Here is a 16330-nt window from a genome sequence, read left to right as displayed (position 1 = left end):
GCTTGTAAATATCAAGAGTTGGCTTCTAACAAGGTCGTGCTTTTCTTGAGTAGTGGTTTTCAAAAGGTGGTCTTCACATATTCCTGGAGATTCACATTTGCCAAACGGATATGTGCACAAAAACTGGGTACTGTACAGTTATTTCCCAATAGGGTTGTTGTGTGTTTTCTGGGATGTTCCAGAAGTATTATCTCCTGATGTATTGCCCACATCTATGGCAGGCGTCCTCAGAGGTTATGACGTATATGGAGAAACTAAGCAAGGAAGGTTTAAGTATCTGTGGAAGGTCCAGGGTGGGGGAAAGAACTCTTGTCTGTTGGAGGCCAGGAAAGGAGATTCCACCTGAACCTCAGGAAGAACTTCCTGACTGTGAGAGCTGTTCGGCAGTGGAACTCAATGTACAAACACTGTGGTGGAGGCTCCTTCTTTGGAGGCTTTTAAGCAGAGGCTGGATGGCCATCTGTTGGGGGTGCTTTGAATGCAATTTCCTGCTTTTTGGCAGGGGGTTGGACTGGATGGCCCATGAGGTCTCTTCCAACTCTACTATTCTATGATTCTATGAATGTTGTAATTAATCACCTTGATTAGCATTAAATGGCCTTGCAAAGTTCATGTCCTGGCCTGGGGGGAATCCTTTGTTCAGAGTCGTTAGCTGCCCCTGATTGAGTCATGTCTGGAATTCCTCTTTTTTCAGATTGTGGTTCCGTACTTACTGTTCTGATTTTGGAGGTTTTTTAAAAAAAAATACTGGTAGCCAGATTTTGTTTTATTTTCACGGTTTCCTCCTTTCTGTCGAAATTGTCTACACGCTTGTGGATTTCAATGGCTTCTCTGTGTAGTCCGACATGATAGTTGGTGGAGTGGTCCAGCATTTCCCAATCGGTTATGCAATAAGATGAGCGAAGAGCTGAAATAGAACCGGAATGCGCGACTAAATTATTAGAGGGTAGAAAGGTGGTTTCCTTCTGAGGCCTTGTAGGCCGCTCGATGGCTCCGAGGCCGATTAGACAAGCCTGTGTGTAAAAGAGAGAGCGATGGAGGCGGGCAACGAAGGAGGGAGGGCGAAGGCGCCACCGTAGGCCCCTCCTCTCCTCCTCATTGAAGGCTTGGGCTTCCCTGAGTCAGGCAAGAAGAAGGAGAAGAAGGGACTCCGCCCTGTGAGGAGGAGGAGGAGGACGACGAGGCTTCCCTCCCGGGGCAGCTGCAGGGAGGCCGGCCAGGAAAGAAAGAAGCCCACTCCTTTCTTTGTGCCAGCCAAGAAGCCTTCCAGTGAGGAGGAGGAGGGAAAAAAGGCGGCTTTTGCGAGGCAGTAAGTAAGGCTGTGTCCTCACTGTGGTATGAATGCAGTTTGATACCGCTTTTAACAACTGCTGTGGAACCCTGGGAGTTGTAGTTGTCCGTTCCCAAGAGATACCTCAGCAAAGCACAGCTTCTTCCAGGATGCCACTGCAGTTAATGAGTCGAACTCCTCAATATAATACTCTTCTAGAACAGCCATGGGTAAACTTGGGCCCTCAGGGGGTTTTGGACTTCAACTCCCATCATTCCTCACGGCCTCAGGCCCTTTCCTTTTCCCCCTCAGCCGCTTGAGGCCGTGAGGAATGATGGGAGTTGAAGTCCAAAACCCCCTGAGGGCCCAAATTTGCCCACGCCTTTTCCAGGGCACTAAAAGTCTGCAACTTTATTTTTATTGGGGAGAAAGGGATATATATGTCTTCGTACTGATTGGGTGTATCCCAAAGGAGATGGTTTGGGAGGGAGGCAACCTGTCAGGAAGCTTCCCTGAAAATAATGACAGGGGAGAAAAGAGGCTCCCCAGGATATGTTTCCTAGATTTGTTTCCCTGGATACCAGTTCAAAGAGGAGGGTTTGCTTACTCCCTGCATGGGCGAACTTGGGCCCTCCAGGTGTTTTGGACTTCAGCTCTCACAATTCCTAGCAGCATAGAGCAGTGGTTCCCAACTTTTTTTTTTTTTTTGAGAAACTGCAAGTCGCTTCTGGTGTGAGAGAATTGGCCGTCTGCAAGGACGTTGCCCAGGGGACGCCTGGATGTTTTGATGTTTTTACCATCCTTGTGGGAGGCTTCTCTCATGTCCCCGCATGGAGCTAGCTGGCCCTGATAGAGAGAACTCATCCGCGCTCTCCCCGGGTTGGATTCGAACCGGCAACCCTCAAGTCAGCAACCCAACTTTCAAGTCATAAGTCCTGCTGGCACAAGGGCTTAACCCACTGCGCCATCGGGGGCTCTCAACCTGGGGTCCCCAGATGTTTTGGCCTTCAACTCCCAGAAATCCTAACAGCTGGGATTTCTGGGAGTTGTCGGGCAAAACATCTGGGGTCCCACAGGTTGAAAACCACTGCCATAGAGGAACGCAGTTTGAAACCACTTGTAACCACCATTCCGTAATGCTATGAGATCATAGGAGTTACAGTTTTATAAGGTCTTTAGCCAAAGAGCACTGGCACCAATTAACGTGGTATCAAACTGCATTCATTCAACAGTACAGATGCAATCCCTGTCAGGCTCTATCAGTGTGTTTAGTGATGAGCAAAAAGGCTGTTTCCCAATTTGTTCAGTATGTCTCCCTCTCTCTAGAGAGAGAGAGAGAGAGAGAGAGAGAGAGCATGTGTAAAATAGATAGCATTTTGCACAAGCACTGACCTTCATTTGCAAATCTTAATAGATCAATTTTTCGTTTTTGTGATGTTGATTGATGTATTTTATGATGCTTTTATTTTCTCGGTTTTAATGGTTTTAATTATATTGTTTTTGTTATGTGTTTTAATTTTGTTCCTTGATTTCTGTTTATTCTGGGTTTGGTCCATTTGTAAGCTGCCCCGGGTCTCTTCGGGGAGATGAAGGCGAGTTATAAGAATAAATATATTATTATTATTATTATTATTATTATTATTATTATTATTATTATTATTACCCTTGGTATTCACTGGGGTGTAGTTCCAGGATCCTCCATGGATGCTTAATTCCCATTTATTACTGTTGTTCATAAAGTTGGATGGGGTCACAAGGATGATCCAGTCTAACCACATTCTGGCATGCAGGAACACACAATCAAATCACTCCCAGCAGATGAACATCCAGCCTTTGCTTAAAAATTTCCAGAAAAAGATATTCCACCACTCTTCAATGCAACATATCCCACTGCCAAACTGCTTAGCGGAATAACTGTTGTTGTTTTGTTGTTATTTTTGTTACACAGTGGTATGGTTAAACGTCATCCCATATATAAAATAGCAAAACATTGTTTGCTTTTGAGAAGGAAAATTGGAATATTTTCAGGCACTGGCTGGTAAGAGCTGTTTGTTGTTTTGGCATGTGGAGTCTCCTTCTCTGAGGGTTTTGAAGAAAAGTCTGGATGGCCATCTGTCAGGAATGATTTGGTTGTAATTTCCTGCACGGCAGGGTGTTGGACTGGATGGTCCTTGTGGTTTATTTCACCTCAAATGTCCATGATTTATGAATCTCTGGCTGTAGAATTCATGTAAACAGAATCCATAGAATGTTGTCGAAGGTTTTCGTGGCCGGAATCACTTGGTTGCTGTGAGTTTTCCAGGCTGTATAGTCATGTTCCTGAAGCATTTTTTCCTGATGTTTTGCCCACATCTATGACAGACATCCTCAGAGGTTGTGAGGACCGTTGGAAACCAGGCAAGTGGGGTTTATATATCTGTGGAATGTTCAGGGTGAGAGAAAGAACTATTGCCTGCCTGAGGCAAGTGTGAATGTTGCAATTGGACGGCTTGATTAGCATTGAATAGCCTTGCATCTTCAAAGCCTGGCTGCTTCCTGCCTGGGGGAAACCTTCTGTGAGAGAATGCTTTGAAACATGGCCATACAGCCCGGAAAACTCACAGCAGCCCAAAATACAGCCCAGCAGCCCAGAATCAAAATAGCAAAATGCAAAATAGCATTGGCAACATCTCAAAATGGGGGCTATTATAAAATGGGCAGATGGATCAGTCCAACAACAAATTAGGTATCAAAGGCCTTTTGGAAGAGCTAGGTTTTTAAGCTCCTACGAAAAGAGAGGAGGGTAAGGGCCTGCCTGATCTCTCTAGGAAGAGAGTTCCAAAGCCGGGGGGCCACGACGGAGAAGGCCCTCTCTCTCGTCCCCACCAACCGCGACTGCGAGGGTGGTGGGAGCGAGAGAAGGGCCTCCCCCGACGAGCGAAGAGAACGTGCGGGTTCGTAGGGGGAGATGCGGTCTCTAAGGTAGGTGGGTCCCAAACCGTTTAGGGCTTTGTAGGTGATAACCTGCAGCTTGAATTGGGCCCGGAAAGTAAACGGCAGCCAGTGGAGCTCCTTAAACAGAGGCGTTGAACGCGCCCTGTAATTTGCTCCAATTAGAAGCCTTTTTAAAGCCTGAATGAGCAAATCTGGGTTGCTCTCCGTTAATTGAAATCTGCAGAAGATACTTCAGCTACATTTCATGAAAAGGAAGCTCAGCCTGTTTAGCAAGCCTTGCAAACGCTGATTTAGTAAATGTTATCGATAAATGTCTGAAACAGCCACTAGGTAATACTTAGGGGAAAAAACTGGGACCCCAACATTGAGCTAGGGCCCCATTTGGGGTCAGGACTCACAGTTTAAGAAGCACTGCCTTAGGATATTTTCCTTAGTTAAAGATTTCAGAAAAACTTTCTGACATTTTTAAACACCCTGCTGATACACATTAGATGCTCTATGATCTTACACTTACTTGGATGTACATAGATAAAAGTCCTGCTCATTTATGTAACTTTGTTAGTGTTATAGTTAGTTCTAAACAAACATGATATAGTGATTTGAGTGTTAGAGTAGGGTTCAAATTTGCACTGGGCCATGGAAACCCCCAGGGTGAGTTTGGGCAAGTCATGCCTCAGGAAGGCAAATGCAGACCCCCTCCTGACAGATCTTGCTAAGAAAACCCTATAATATGTTTGCCCTAGGATTGCCATGAGTTGAAGGAACACAACAATAAAATAGCCCATTTCATTACAAATGCTATTATACTAGAATATCATCAACAATACAAGAACCACATAAAACAGTAAAACTTCAGAAACAAACACCTTTAGATTAAAGATAAATTTAAGCCTAGTAGATTAAGTGCATGCAGCAAAGGCTATTTCAAAAGCCTTGGAGAAGTCTGAGATCTGCTGCTAATATGGCCTCAAAGTAGGTTCTAGGCTAGCTTGCCTGCAAGGAATGTTCCAAATATGAGTGCCTAGATGTTGAAAAACTCTCTTTGCTATAATCAAACACCAGCAAGATATGGCTGCAGTATTCAGTCCTAGTTAGCAGCTATATTTTGAATTAATTGCAGTTTCCAGAGGTTCTTCAAAGACAGCCTATTTATAGCATGTTGTATTAGAAGGTTATTAGAGATTACTGAACACATACACATTCATGAGGAATATATCAAAATAAGGACCGGAAAAGCTCTGTTACAATGTCTTGGAGGCTTGTGGATACAACATGTTTCTCTCAGTAGGAATGAAGAGTATTTTATGTGTGAAACATTAAAAGAACAGTAAAGATTTAAGAGAAGGATGCGATGGTTTGAATCAGGATTCTTATCACACTACATCTGTCATACTGTTATTGATATATCCAGGCAAGTTGTACTATGTATATAAAATTATATTTTTGGACAACGGACTACACAGTTGTATCCTGCAGAAAGCGGCATTAGTAAAGTTGTGTTTGTGGGACTATTGCTCGTGTTGTAGCACACTAAAAGGCACAGAATAGCTTGAGAATGCACATTGCCATTATGCATTGCAGTTACACAGTAAATTCTTCACCATGAGTAATAACCATTGATCTGCATATGTTGTGCTATGTTGGTATTCAGTACAGGTTGAGTATGCCTTACTCTAAATGCTTGGGACCAGAAGCGTTTGGGATTTTGGATTTTTATAAATTTTGGAATTTGACATATATGTACATAATCTTGGAGTTGGAACCCAAGTCTAAACACAAAATGCATTTATGTTCCATAGATATCCTATAAACATAGCCTAAAGATAATTTTAGGCAATATTTTAAATAAATCTGTGCATTTAACATTGTTGGAGTACATTGAACCACCAGTAAGCAAAGGTGCCACTATCTCAGCCACCCATGTGTACAATTTTGGATTTTGAAATGTTTTGGATTTCAGATAAGGGGATGCTCAACCTGTACAGACATAATGTAACTGTACCAAAGGATTTTACATGATGTTAATACAGTGTAGGATCTCAGCAGTCACATGTTAGCTTTCCTAGTCTCAAACTGTGTTTCTCATTAATGATACTGAATAATCAGTATCAATTGCCAGTTCTTTCTGGTTTAAATTATTCTCTGACCACACTGTCTATGACACAACTCTCCAACCATGAATACTGTATGTGTGTGTGTATGTTTTGAAAGTCAGGGAGCCATTAAAAAAATCCAAAGTCAATGTTAAGATAGGCAACAAAAAGACAACAAAAATATGTGCTAGTGTTACAGCTCTGCAAGGAGAATGTTGCTGAAAACAGGGAAGGGAATAACCTTGACTTAATTTCAAAGTCATGTTTTCTGCATTGTACCTTAAGACATAATGAAGAAAGGGGTCTGCTAACCCATTAGCATTACGGAAAATCAAACCAAAACGAAGTCTATACTGGCTCGGTCGTCGCCCAGGATAAAAAGGAGCGCGGTGGATGCTGCTGATTCTGGACATCCATCGACAAGTGGGCTACGGAATCAAAATACAAATGAACAGTCACAGAAGCGGCAGAAATATACAATGCCAGAAAACCGCACAATAATAATAATAATAATAATAATAATAATAATAATAATAATAATAGTGTTTATTTATACCCTGCTTTTTCTCTCCACAAGGAGACTCAAAGCATCTAAAAGGAGACTCGTAGCTATTTTGCTAACATTGATTTCGCTGGATAGAAATCAAACTGGTGGGGTGACTGGGCCTGGAGTAGGAGGAAGGGGTCTGTTTGTGTTCTCTCAATTAACACTCTTGTACAGGATAGGAAAAGGGGAGGAGGAGAGAGATGGGGTAGCCAGGCTGGTAGTAGGAAGGCAAGAACAGTGAGAAAGGACTGTGGCAGTTGCTCTTATGGCCATGGTTGATCTGTACTTAATAGGGATTGCAATTCTGGGTTAGAATGGGGGTCTGCCACTCTTGGAATTCTCTGTTAGGTCGAGACCTGCCAACGCCACTGCCATGCAAGCAACTAGTATCAACTAAACTTTACAAAAATGATCTGACTATAAATTATCTGGATAAATGAAGGACTTTTAAACTGAAGCTGTATGACTTCTGCATATCCGGATTCCTTAGATTCCTGCACCAACAGAGGGTTGGAATGAATGGTGTTTTGAGTCCTTTTACAGTTACATGATTCTTTCATATCTAGGTTGCAATCCTATACACACTTACCAGATAGCCAACTGAACTGTATTCAGTGAGGTTAATTTCTGAATACATATATGCTTTCGCAGTCATATTTACTACTGGAATCTTGCTGCGATTTCCAATAATTGTTTCATAATCTGCCCAACTGGAGATTGGGGTGTTGAGCCCTGCAATTAAATGCTACTCTCTTCTTTAGACAATCAGTCCCATACTCCTCTATGATACATTTCTGTTTTCCCTTACTTTGAGTATACAGTATGACTCCTATTTCCATGGGAGACATGTTTCTGAATGTTAGCAAACTTTATTGAAATGCATGACTTCTACCAGAATTTAACATAGAGTTGTCCTGAATGACCTATAAAATACCTAGAAATGTATTCTCTTTAGGAATTTGCTAGATCATTAAATGTCACTGTGGCAGAAACATACCATAGAATTGCCTGGATGCCCTAGAAAATTCCTCAAGAGAACATATTTTGTTAGATGCAGGTAGGTAACTTAGTTCCATGGGTATGAAGGTACTACTGTATGTGATTTCATAGCTATTCTAATGTTTTTGCTTATGACATTAAAGATTAAAATCGGGCTGATGAACTGAGGTGAAAACTTGTTAGTGTTTGTGTTCTGCTGAATAGTTTTGTGACAGTGTTTTGGCTCAGGCTCAGTGCTCTTAAGGATGAACATACTTAGCAGTATGACTTATGACTTTTTCCCTAGAAGAACTGAGAAGAAAGCAAAGACAGTAATTTACATTTGGAAGAAACTCAGGCCAGATGTAAGAATGAAACATTGCATTGCCTTTTAGTTTGCTAAGTAGAGGTAGAATCATTAAATGTGTATAAAGCCATGCTTCTAAATTGATTAGAATGCCAAGAGGGTGGAATAAATGTACAGGTGGAATTTCATGGAAAACCAGGCAATATGAACTAGCTAGAATAAATTAGAAAGAAAGGTGAGAAGCATTTGGGGTTGGGTTTCTGTAGTTTGCCTCAATTAGGAATGTATATGTACAAGCAGTCCCTGAGTTACAAACATTTGACTTACAAACTACTCATAGTTAACGGAAGTGAGTCAACAGGAAGTGAGAGAAATCTACCCCTCAGAAGGGAAATTCACTCCTGAAAGGATTATCATTGGAAAAAGGTGTCTCCGCTGAAACTTTATCACCAATCCACAACAAACCAAATTTTTCAAAATCTAATTATCATATGAAAAAAGAAAGCGAGGTGAAATCTTCCAAACAGGGGCACAGACAGCAAAACAAACCCTTACCTATGCTATCCAAAGTGTGTGTATGTGCGCGCGTGCGTATGTGTATGCATATATATGTATGTGTGTGTGTGTGTATGTATATATATCTATATATATAAAATGATAAAGTTGTTTGCGCAGTGACTATAACAACAAAACTAAACATCCCAGAAATACAAAATTTGGCAACACAATGCAAAAGGCTTGCCTCCAGGTTACAACAACACAACCACACCACAAAACCACAATCCAGACCCACAACACTCACAACAACGCATCATGCGATAACAACACAACTAAACGCCCCAGAAATACAAAACTTGGCAACACAATGCAAAAGCCTTGCCTCCCAGTTGTAACAACACAACCACACCACAAAACCACACAGGACCCACAAAACTCACAACAACGCACCGTGACTATAACAACACAACTAAACGCCCCAGAAATACGAAACTTGGCAACACAACGCAAAAGCCTTCCCTCCCGGTTGTAACAACACAAGCACACCACAAAACCACAATCCGGACCCACAAAACTCACAACAATGCATCGTGAGTATAACAACACAACTAAACGTCCCAGAAATACGAAACCTGGCACACAACTAAACGCCCCAGAAATATAAAACTTGACAACACAACGCAAAAACCTTGCCTCCCGGTTGTAACAACACAACCACACCACAAAACCACAATCCGGACCCACAAAACTCACACCAATGCATCGTGACTATAACAACACAACTAAACGCCCCAGAAATACAAAACTTGGCACACAACTAAACGCCTCAGAAATACAAAACTTGACAACACAACACAAAAGCCTTTTCTCCCAGTTCTAACAACACAATTACACCACAAAACCACAATCCGGACCCACAAAACTCACACCAATGCATCGTGACTATAACAACACAACTAAACGCCCCAGAAATACAAAACTTGGCACACAACTAAACGCCTCAGAAATACAAAACTTGACAACACAACACAAAAGCCTTTTCTCCCGGTTCTAACAACACAATTACACCACAAAACCACAATCCGGACCCAAAAAACTCACAACAACGCATCGTGACTATAACACAACTAAACGCCCCAAAATACAAAATTTGACAACACAATGCAAAAGCATTCCCTCCCAATTGTAACAACACAACCTGTGATGACTCATGGGCCATGTAGTCCCGTTCCTAGTGCTGTTGTGAATGATGAAGAGGAAAACTTGGGTTTTCCACCATTTCAGCCAGAAAAGGAACTATCCCAGCCAGAAATTGAGCCTTTGCACCTGCAGGAGGCTTGTCTTCCAGAAATCTGCCAAACAAGCCCTGAGTCGAGTTCTCCCCCTTTTTCGCGCCGTAATTATTATCTCCAGCAAAAAGGAGTGCAACAAGCTAATCGCAGGAGCTTGAGAATTGCAGCAAAGCATTCAGATGATTAAGCCTGCTGCCATGAGAAATTTTAGGGAGTCATACATCTGGACACAGAGATTGACTTTCGTTTCTGATTCCCCAGAGAAGTGTTCTCTGGTGGGAAAACGAGGCCTATTTAGGTTCCTTGCTCCCGAAGGAATCTTGCGGAGTCAATTCGTCAGCTACCGGAGCAGCGTGTGTGGACAGCTACTCCTGCTTTCAAGCCTTTGTTCCTGTTCTCAGCCTTCGTTCTCAGCCTTGTTTTCTCCCCGGATCTTGCCTTGCTTTCCGGACCTCGCCAAGTAATTACCACGGATCTTGTTCTTGCTCCTCGTTTCCTTGTTGCCTTGAATCAAGCTTTGTGTGCCAAGAATCAAGTTATTTCCTAGCCTTGCTCAAGTTCATGGACTAAAGGACCTTGTCATCTCCCCTCACTTGCTTGGCAAGTGAGTGTTTCGGTTATTGGATTACAACTTTGGACCTTAATATTTCATATTGGACATTGCTTTTTTGGACTAATTTTGACCTTTCCTGAAAGGTCTACTTCTGGACTATTTCCTATACTTGTTTTTATTAACTTTATATATTTCCTTAATAAAGATATTAGATAGATTCTGGCCTCTGTGTATGGTTATTGGAGCTCTGCAGCCTGGGTCGTGACAGTTTGACTCCGCCACCCTAAGCACCAATTAACCTAGGCCAGAATGTCTACCGGAGCCGGACCGGGGGCCCAACCACTCAGTTACACCATCGACAAGGATGAAGTGGACCGCATCCGTGATAAGCTCAATGCGCAGGAGGGAGAAATAAGGGGATTGAAGGAACGCGGAATCCGTCTCCCGGCCCTGGCGCTGCCAACCAAGTTTACTGGAGAAGCTTCTAAGGTTCATGTTTTCCGTCGCCAATGCCAGGCTTATCTAGAGGCCCGTAATGCCGAGTTTCCCCAAGAAGACATCAAGGTGGCATGGATCTACAGTCTCCTAGACGGGCCAGCGGCCAACTGGGCAACGGCACTGTTCGACCAAGACTCCCCACATCTAAGATCAGCGCAACAATTCTTGGATCACATTAAGGCGACTTGGGGGATTGAGGACAATTTGGAGGCAGCCGGCCACAAACTCCGGCGCCTCTCCCAAGGGGACAGACCCATGTCCCAGTACATAGCCGAGTTCCGAGTGCTGGCCCATAACACCGGATGGAATGATATAGCCCTCAGAGGACAATTTCGGGAGGGTCTCAACATCGAGATGCTGGAGGAAATCTCCAAGGTGGATCCTCCACACTCTCTTGAAGCACTCATTGATCAATGTTTACGAGCTGAAGTCATGATTGCCAACAGAAGACAATGGATCCAAGGCCAGAGCGGTAGGACCGGAGCGAGACCTCCCGCTCCCACCGGCGTCCAGCCGCGCCCAGTGTGGAGACCCCCGCCACCAGCCCCATACCCCAGAGGAAGCGAGGAGGTGCCGATGCAGTTGGGCAATGTGCGTCCCAGATTAGATGCCGCCGAGAAGGCCCGTCGCCAACGCCTAAATCTCTGTTGGTACTGCGGAAACGGGGGCCACTTTGCCAGAGAGTGTCCAGCCAAAGGGAAGCCCGCCGCTCGTCTGGCGGCGGCGTCCTCCACGGAGACGAAGACGTCTGAGGCGGCTGGCACACAGCCGGCGGGGGAAGCCAGCGACCGGGCGTAGAGAGGCTCGCCAACCCGGTCAAAAAACCCACTCAAGAGCCGCCAACCGGGGTCCTATTTCTTCTAGTGGTCACCTTGTGGTCAGTAAAAAAAGGACCCGTCATGGTCCATGCCATGATAGACTCAGGAGCCACAAACAACTTCATTGACAGAGAGTATGCCGACTCTCTGGGATTACAATATCACGACTTCAAGAACGCCCGTGTGGTGCAAGCCATCGATGGCCGCCCCCTCAAGACAGGTCCAGTAAGCCAGTGGTCGGAACCCACCAGAATGTGGATAAGGGAACACATGGAAGAGATTTCCTTCTTTGTTACCGAGGTTCCCCACTTCCCTGTGATTTTGGGAATTCCATGGCTGACACTCCACGACCCAAGCATCTCCTGGTCCAACAGAGAACTGCAGTTTGCTTCAAAATATTGCCAAAACCATTGCCTTGTAGCCAAGGTATGCCATGCCACAGACGCTGAACCCATCATCACCTTGCCCAAGAAGTACTCAGAATATTGGGATGTATTCAATGAAAAAGAAGCCGAGAGACTACCCCCACATAGACCTTATGACTGTGCCATTGACTTGGTGGAGGGGGCCCCGATTCCGCGAGGACACCTCTACTCCCTGACTGAACCAGAGCAAGAAGCTCTCAGGGAGTTCTTAGAGACAAACCTCCGCAAGGGGTTTATCAGACCCTCTCAATCCCCAGCCGCTTCCCCAGTGATGTTTGTGAAAAAGAAGTCAGGGGACCTACGCTTGGTGGTGGACTATAGAGCATTGAACAATATCACTAAACGAAACCGGTATCCCCTGCCTTTGATCTCAGACCTCTTAGACCGGCTTCGAGGGGCTAAAGTTTACACCAAACTGGATCTTCGAGGAGCTTATAATCTAGTTCGCATCAGGGAAGGGGACGAGTGGAAGACTGCCTTCCAGACAAAATTCGGTTTATTCGAAACCCTGGTTATGAATTTCGGTTTATGTGGAGCTCCCGCAACGTTCCAGCATTTTGTTAACGATATCTTTCAGGATTATCTAGATCGGTTCCTGATTATCTACCTGGACGATTTTTTGGTGTTTTCTAGATCACAATCAGAACATGAGAATCACGTCAGAATGGTGTTACAACGATTGCGGGACCACGGACTTTATGCCAAGTTGGAAAAATGCGCTTTTGATCTACAAGAGGTAGATTTCCTGGGATATCGTGTCTCGCCACTAGGGCTCACCATGGACCCGGCAAAGGTCACAGCAGTATTGGAATGGCGGGCGCCAACCAACAAGAAAGAGGTGCAACGATTCTTGGGGTTCGCGAACTACTACCGCAAGTTCATTCCAGACTTTGCCCGCTGGTCTGACCCAATCACCAGCTGCATCCGTGGGAAACAGCCTTTCCGCTGGACAGATCAAGCAGAGAAAGGTTTCCAGCAACTAAAGAAATTATTCACGTCCCAGCCAATCCTTCAGCATCCAGATCCTGAAACCCCTTTTGTCGTGCAGGCGGACGCCTCCGATGTGGCGATTGGGGCTGTACTCCTACAACCAGTGGGAGATCATCTCCATCCTTGTGCCTTTTATTCCCGTCAATTGACTGCACCAGAGAGAAATTACACTATTTGGGAAAAAGAACTTTTGGCCATAAAGGCAGCCTTTGAAACTTGGAGACATTGGTTAGAAGGGGCCAAATATCCCATTGAAGTCCATACTGATCATCGGAATCTAGAGCATCTAAGAACTGCCCGCAAGCTAAATCAGAGGCAACAACGCTGGGCTTTATTCTTTGAACGTTTTAACTTCCAAATTCATTATGTAACCCCAGCCCAGACCAAGCAAGCAGATGCCCTGTCACGGAAACCGGAATACGCTGCAGGGCGCAAGGAGACCTTTGAGTCCCAGCTGCTACAACCCGAGAACTTTGCCACGCTCACAGTGGGAAACACCAAATCCACTCCCATTGAATCAACTCCCTCTACTCCAGGGCCCCTTTGTGCTCAGGAAATCAGGGCTAGTCAGCAAGCAGATGCTTGGGCACAAGACCAACTTCGCCAAGGGCTACGGTTTCCCTTTTCGCTCAAGGATGGGCTACTTTGCTATAGAAATCATGTTTACATTCCCCCAGGACCGGGCAGGGAAAAAGCACTTCGTCTGTGTCATGACTGCAAGCCAGCAGGGCATTTCGGACTATTCAAAACCATGCATTTGATCCTAAGAGACTTCTGGTGGCCCAAGATCCGCAAGGATGTGGAGAAATATGTCAACACCTGCCCAGTATGCCAGCGCTCCAAGACAAGAAGGGAAAGACCCTCAGGGCTTCTGCATCCCCTCCCTACCCCATCCCACCCATGGGAAATAATCTCTGCGGATTTTATCACTGATCTACCACCTTCCTGTGGATTCACCACGATCCTAGTGGTGGTGGACCTTTTTACCAAGTTAGCCCATTTCATTCCCTGTGATGGCCTTCCCACGGCCAAAGAGACTGCAGATCTATTCCTTCAACATGTTTTCAGATTACATGGATTGCCCAAGAGTTTGGTCACAGACCGTGGGTCCCAATTCACCTCTCGGTTCTGGAAAGCACTACAAAAACTATTGGGCATAGACTCTCGTTTATCTTCGGCTCACCATCCCCAAACGGATGGGCAAACTGAGCGCACCAATGCCACTTTGGAACAATACCTTCGCTGTTATGTGAACTACCAGCAGGACAATTGGGTTTCCCTGTTACCGCTGTCAGAGTTTGCCTACAACAATGGGGTCCAGGCTTCAACTAAAGAAACCCCGTTCTTTGCAAACTACGGCTTCCATCCACGTTTCTTTCCTCCTGTCATTGAAACGTCAGAAGTTCCCGCAGCAGAGGACTGGCTGCAGGAACTCACAGCGGTGCAACAACTTTTGCTCCAGCAACTGGACCAAGCCAAGGAGGACTATAAACGCCACGCTGACAAACATCGCCAGCCGGGCCCCGAAATCAAGGTAGGAGACCGGGTTCTTCTGTCCACTCGCTTTTTGCCCTCCCATCGCCCTTGCCGGAAATTAGATGCCCGTTTCATTGGGCCCTACCCAGTGGTGGCGCAACTTAACCCCGTGACTTTCAAACTCCAACTTCCGCGCTCTATGCGCATTCATCCAGTGTTTCATCGCTCTCTGCTCCTTCCGGCGGAAGGTGTGCGCCCTGATGCAGACCGGCCGGCCCCCACTCCTGTTTTGGTGGATGGGGAGGAGGAATTCGAGGTTCAGGACATTTTGGATTCTCGCTTTCACCGCCGCCGCCTACAATATCTCATGGACTGGGTGGGTTTTGGCCCCGAGGAACGTTCTTGGGAAGACGCTTCCACAGTCCATGCCCCCGATTTAACCCGCCGCTTCCATCTGACCTATCCCGCCAAGCCGCGGCCTCGCGCCTCGGGGAGAGAGTCCCAGTTTGAGAGGGGGCTTGAGGAGGGGGATAGTGTGATGACTCATGGGCCATGTAGTCCCGTTCCTAGTGCTGTTGTGAATGATGAAGAGGAAAACTTGGGTTTTCCACCATTTCAGCCAGAAAAGGAACTATCCCAGCCAGAAATTGAGCCTTTGCACCTGCAGGAGGCTTGTCTTCCAGAAATCTGCCAAACAAGCCCTGAGTCGAGTTCTCCCCCTTTTTCGCGCCGTAATTATTATCTCCAGCAAAAAGGAGTGCAACAAGCTAATCGCAGGAGCTTGAGAATTGCAGCAAAGCATTCAGATGATTAAGCCTGCTGCCATGAGAAATTTTAGGGAGTCATACATCTGGACACAGAGATTGACTTTCGTTTCTGATTCCCCAGAGAAGTGTTCTCTGGTGGGAAAACGAGGCCTATTTAGGTTCCTTGCTCCCGAAGGAATCTTGCGGAGTCAATTCGTCAGCTACCGGAGCAGCGTGTGTGGACAGCTACTCCTGCTTTCAAGCCTTTGTTCCTGTTCCAAGCCTTCGTTCTCAGCCTTGTTTTCTCCCCGGATCTTGCCTTGCTTTCCGGACCTCGCCAAGTAATTACCACGGATCTTGTTCTTGCTCCTCGTTTCCTTGTTGCCTTGAATCAAGCTTTGTGTGCCAAGAATCAAGTTATTTCCTAGCCTTGCTCAAGTTCATGGACTAAAGGACCTTGTCATCTCCCCTCACTTGCTTGGCAAGTGAGTGTTTCGGTTATTGGATTACAACTTTGGACCTTAATATTTCATATTGGACATTGCTTTTTTGGACTAATTTTGACCTTTCCTGAAAGGTCTACTTCTGGACTATTTCCTATACTTGTTTTTATTAACTTTATATATTTCCTTAATAAAGATATTAGATAGATTCTGGCCTCTGTGTATGGTTATTGGAGCTCTGCAGCCTGGGTCGTGACACAACCACACCACAAAACCACAATCCAGACCCACAAAACTCACACCAATGCATCGTGACTATAACAACACAACTAAACGCCCCAGAAATACAAAACTTGGCACACAACTAAACGCCCCAGAAATACAAAACTTGGCAACACAACACAATGCCTTGCCCTCAGTTGTAACAACACAACCACACCAGAAAAACAATCCGGACCCACA

The 16330-nt window shown here is 45.2% G+C and overlaps 1 protein-coding gene across 2 annotated transcripts in view; it reads left to right on the top strand.

Annotated features, from left to right (window-relative positions):
• The first annotated feature begins 1058 nt into the window (after nucleotides 1–1058).
• heatr5a (HEAT repeat containing 5A) overlaps nucleotides 1059–16330 on the top strand; it is a 78913-nt gene continuing 63641 nt past the window's right edge. Inside the window, exon 1 of one of the 2 annotated variants that reach the window (XM_062968242.1) lies at nucleotides 1059–1309. The gene's annotated coding sequence lies outside the window, so the exon portion shown is untranslated. The remainder of the gene's footprint in view (nucleotides 1310–16330) is intronic. The other variant, XM_008103399.3, reaches the window with a different exon arrangement.

Source organism: Anolis carolinensis, chromosome 1 (assembly GCF_035594765.1).
Source record: "Anolis carolinensis isolate JA03-04 chromosome 1, rAnoCar3.1.pri, whole genome shotgun sequence".
NCBI lineage: Eukaryota > Metazoa > Chordata > Lepidosauria > Squamata > Dactyloidae > Anolis > Anolis carolinensis.
Note: the sequence above shows the minus strand (reverse complement) of the source record. Positions and strands in the feature narration are given on the sequence as shown.